Genomic DNA, 5,250 nt, shown 5'->3' with positions numbered 1-5,250 from the left:
GATTGAAAAGGTATGGAGACAGGATGCATCCCTGACACACTCCTTTCCTGATTTTGAACCATGCAGAGTTTCCTTGCTTTGTTCTGAGGACTGCTTCCTGGTCCAAGTATAGGTTTCGCATAAGCACAATGAATCGTTCTGGAATTCACATTCTCCTCAAGGTTAGCCACAATTTGTTGTGATCCACACAATCAAATATCTTTAACCGTCAATGAAACACAGATAGACATTCCTCTGGTACTCTCTGCTTTCCGCCAAGATCCACTTAATGTTGGCTGTGATATCCCTAGTAGCACAGTCTTTTCTAAATCCAGCTTGCACATCTCACAGTTCTCTGCTGATATACTGTCTTAATTCTTTTTGGATAATCTTTAGCCAGACCTCGGTTGTGTGTGATATTAGTGGTATTGTTCAATAATGTTCTCACTCTGTTGGGTTGCTTTTTTTTTTTAAATGGGAATAAATATAAATCCCTCCCAATCAGTTGACCAGGTGGTTGTTCTCCAGAATTTTTGGTATAACATGGTGAGGGTGTCCAGGATAGCATCTGTTTGCTAAAATATGCCAATTCATTCAGTTCTTAAAATGGAATATATAAATATTGACATACATTGGTGAAATGAGATGGATTAGAATGGGACATTTTGAGTCAGATAATCACATAATTTACTACACCAGAGATGAAAAAGTGAGGATAATGAGGTCACATCCAAAGTTTAAAAGGTCATTTCTAGATACATCCTGAAATATAATGTGAATTACAGGATAATATCCATATGCATACAAAGAAGTCTGGTTAATACCACTAGCACTCAGACATACGCACCAGCAACCAGAGCCAAAGAGGAGGAAATAAGATAATGTCTATCAACTTTTGCAGTCAGATATCAATAGAACATACAACCAAGATGCATTAATAATAATTGGAGTAGAGAACATATAGAGTAGAATAACAGATATGGCAACTAAAGCTGAGCCCTCAAATTTGGAAACTTAAAGGAGAAGGAACAGATGTAAGCAGACAGTGAGACTGGCTCAGGACAGAACAGGCTTCAGAGCTGTTGCATGTGGGGTCGCTATTAGTCTAAGGCAACTTGACAGCACATAATCACCACAACAGAACGCAAAAGTTGCTAATAGGGAAGAAGGATCAATATATGAAAGCATAGACTTGGTGACAGAAATGAGGTTGGAAATAGAATGATAGAATTTTGTACAAGAAATAACCTGTTCATTGCAATACCTTTTCTACGAAACATAATGGCACCTATACACATGGATTTCACTGATCGTATACACAAATTTAGATCAATTGTTGAGTTGCTGTTGAGTCGAGTTGCCTGTGACTCATAGTGACCCTATGTGCAACAGTTCTGAACCCTGCTCTGTCCTGAGCCAGTTGTATTGACTCTGAAACTTCTACTCCCATTACCCTAGCTACTCTATCATTCCATTTCATCTGGAGTTGTGCTCTCCTGTGCTGTCTCTCCACCCTTATGAGCATGATGTCCTTTTCCAAAGATTGGTCCTTCCTGGCCATATGCCCAAAATATGAGAAATGGAGCTTCAAGATCCCAGCCTCCAAAGAGAAACTTGGTTTCACCCTCTCCAGGACAGACCTGTATTTTCTTGGTGGTCCATGATATGTTCAAGACTCAAATACATCATTTATTCTTTTGTCATTCTTAGTCTTTGTCCAGCTCTCTGATGTATAGCAAGTAATTGCAAAGACTATGGCCTGAATCAGGTGTACCTTAGTCTTTAGACTGACATTGCTGCTTCTCAGTATTCTGGAGATGTCTTTGACAGTGGATTTACCTAATGCAATTTGTCTTTTGATTTTCTGACTGCTCGTGCCTAGAATGTTGATTTTGAAGTGGAGTAAGCTATAACTGTTAACAACCTCAATCTCTTTTCCATCTGCCATGGTGCTGCTAATTGGCCCAGTAGTGACTCTTTGTTTTCTTGATGTTGAGCTTCAATACATATTGAAGACTACAGCACTTGACTGTGCTTACGTGAAACCTAAACTTGGATTTGGATTAGGAAGCAGTCCTCAAACAGAGAAGGGAAACACTGCGTGGTTAAAAACCAGGAAGGGAATGCTCCAGGAATGCATCCTGTTTCCATACCTTTTCAATCTATATGCAGAACAGATCATTCAGGAGCCTGAACTTTTTGAGGAGGAATGTGACATCAGAATTGGGGTAAGAATCATCAACAACCCATGTTATGCAGATGACACAACCTTAGATCTCTACATCTGTGGAAAGAGCCACTGGAGAAGTTCAATATAAGCTGTGAAAACTAGGCCAGGTGCTAATTGTGGAGCAGACTATCAGTTACTTATATGCAAGTTCAAAGTAAAGTCAAAGAAAATGAATTAAATTCCACAGGAACCAAAATTTGATCTTGAGTCTATCCTACCTGAATTTAAAAATCATCTCAGAAACATGTTTGAGGCCTTGAACACTAATGAGTGAAGACCAGATGAGCTTTGGAAGGATATAAAGAACACCATTCATGAAGAAAGCAAAAGGTCATTGTAAAGACAGAGAAGTTAGAAAATACTAAACTGAATGTCAGTAGACTCTCTGAAGTGCTGAGAAGCCAAAACAAAGGTAGGAATCAAGACGGTAAGGATCTGAATAGAAGATTTCAACAGGTAGCTCAGGAAGAAAGAATAAAATGTTATAAAGAAATGTGCAAAGAGTTGGAGTCAGAAAATCAAAAGGGCCAAACTTACTCAGCATTTCTTAAGCTGAAGGAACTAAAGAACAAATTCAAGCCTTGAGCATACTTAAGGATGTTATGATTAGAATATTCAATGATTCAGGAAGTATTAAAAGAAGATGGAAGGAGTACATGGAGTCACTGTACCAAAAAGAATTATCTGACAAAAAAGAATTTCATGATCAAGAGGCAATGGTGATGAAGGAGGAAGTTCAAGCTGCTCTGAAGGAGTTGGGAAATAACAAGTTCCCTGGAATTGATAGAATACCAGTTGAGATATTTCAACACACACATGTTTGCCCTTGACATAGTCACCAAGTTATGCCCAAAAATCTGGAGGAAAACTACCTGGCCAACTGACTGGAAAAATCCATATTTTTCCTATTCCAAAAAAGGGTGGCCAAACAGAATGTGAAAATTATCACATTCTGATGTGATATCACTGATATCACATGCAAGCAAAATTCTGCTGAAGAGTATAAAAAAATGGCACCAGAGACATTATCACCAATGTCAGATGCATCTTGGCAGAAAGCAAAGCGAACCAGATGAATACTTACCTGTGTTTCATTAACTGTGCAAAGACATTTGACTGTGTGGATCACAACAGCTTGTGGGTTACCTTGAGAAGAATGGGACTCGAAGAACGCTTGATTGTGCTCATGTGAATCCTATACTTGGACCAGAAGACAGTCAGAACAGAGCAAGAAAACAATGCATGGTTCAAAATTAATAAAGGAGGTAATCAGGGACGTATCCTGTTTCTGTACCTTTTCAGTCAATATGAGGAACATATCATTTGGGAGAATGGAATTTATTAGGAGGAATGCAGCATTAGGATTGGATGAAGACTCATCAGCTACCTATGTTATGTAGATGACACAACCTTGCTTGCAGATACTGAGGAGGACCTGAAGCATTTGCCATGGAAGGTCAAGGCCTGCAGTCTTCTGTGTGGACTGGAGCTAAACATCAAGAAGACAGATTCTCACCCCTGGGCCACTTAGCAGCAATGTAAAAGATGGAGAAGAGATAGTTGTTTACAATTTCGCTTGCTCAGCTCCACAATCAACACTCTTGGTACCAGCAGTCAAAAAATCAAAAGACAAATTAGTCTGGGGAATCCTGCTGTCAGAGACCTCTCAAAAGTACTGAAGAGCAATGATGTTAGTCTGGAGACTAAGGTATGCATTATTCAGGTCATGGTCTTTGCAATTACTTGTTATGTATGCAATCAGAGAACTGAACAGTGATCTAAGATGACAAAAGTGGATATGATGTCTTTGAGTTTTGTTGCTGGAGAAGAGTATTGAAAATGCATGAACTACCAGGAGAACAAACAATTTTATCCTGGAGTGGGTGAGACCAGGATACTCTTTAGAAGTAAGGATGTTGAAGCTCTTGTCTCACATACTTTGGGAATGTGGCCAGGAGGAACCAGTCCCTGGAGGAGGACATTATGTTTGTGAGGGTAGAGAAACAGTGAAGGAGAGGAAGAACCTGGATGAGGTGGACTGCCATAGTGACTGGGATAATAGGGTAGTTGTTTCAGAGACAGTGAGACTGGCTCAGGATGGAGCAGAGTTCAGAGCTATTGTACATAGCGTCGCTATGAGTCGCAGGCGATTGGATGGCATATAATAACAACTCTTTCATTTAGCTTTTGCATAAATGTACTCTACAAAAGCCAAAGGATAGGAGAAGCATTCAAGAATAGGTTAGACAAGTCCTGTGAGAAAGAAGTTGCAGTGCCAGTGTGACATTGAAATAGCCAGTAAGAAAACTGATTGATTTAATTATCTCTCTATAGCAAAAGATCAGAGAGCTAGATAATGACTAGGGATGATAGAAGGAGAATTGATGCTTTTGAGCTGTGGTGTGGAGAAGAGTATTGAATATAATGTGGACTGCTAAGAAAACGAACAGGTTTGTCCTGGAGAGGGTGAAACCAGGTTGCTCTTTGGAGGCAAGGATTCTGAAGCGTCATCTGACATACTTAGGACATGTTGCAAGGAAGGACCCATCGATGGAGAAGGAACGTCATGCTTGGGAAGGTGGAGGGATAGTGCAGGAGAGGAGGATGCTTGATGAGATGGATTGATTCAGTGACTGGGGTAATGGGGTAGGTGTGTCAGAGACAATGAGATTGGCACAGGGTAGGGCAGGGTTTAGAGCTGTTGTATATAGTAGGGTCGCTATGAGTCACAGGTGACTTGATGACACATAGCAACAACATTATTTGTTTAATTAAATCTGAATTTTGCAGTTGCTACTTTAAATGGTTGAAGATTGGTGTGATAGTATTTTTATGGCCTTTTTGTGTGTGTGTTTAATCACCGTGTAAACATTCATTAATTTTTTCAACAACAATTGCATATTAATCTTGCATTTCTCCCTACTGTTCCCAAAAAAAGCAACTGACTCTTGCTCAATTGATAGTCAAGCTTAAAGAAGCCTAGTATCATTTTTTTAAAATTTAGTTTGTTTATTTTTCATTTCAATGAACATCTACAGAGA

The sequence above is a fragment of the Elephantulus edwardii genome, unplaced genomic scaffold, assembly GCF_000299155.1.
Source record: "Elephantulus edwardii isolate Elephantulus edwardi_28Jun2011 unplaced genomic scaffold, EleEdw1.0 scaffold00379, whole genome shotgun sequence".
NCBI lineage: Eukaryota > Metazoa > Chordata > Mammalia > Macroscelidea > Macroscelididae > Elephantulus > Elephantulus edwardii.
This window is presented reverse-complemented; position numbering follows the sequence as displayed.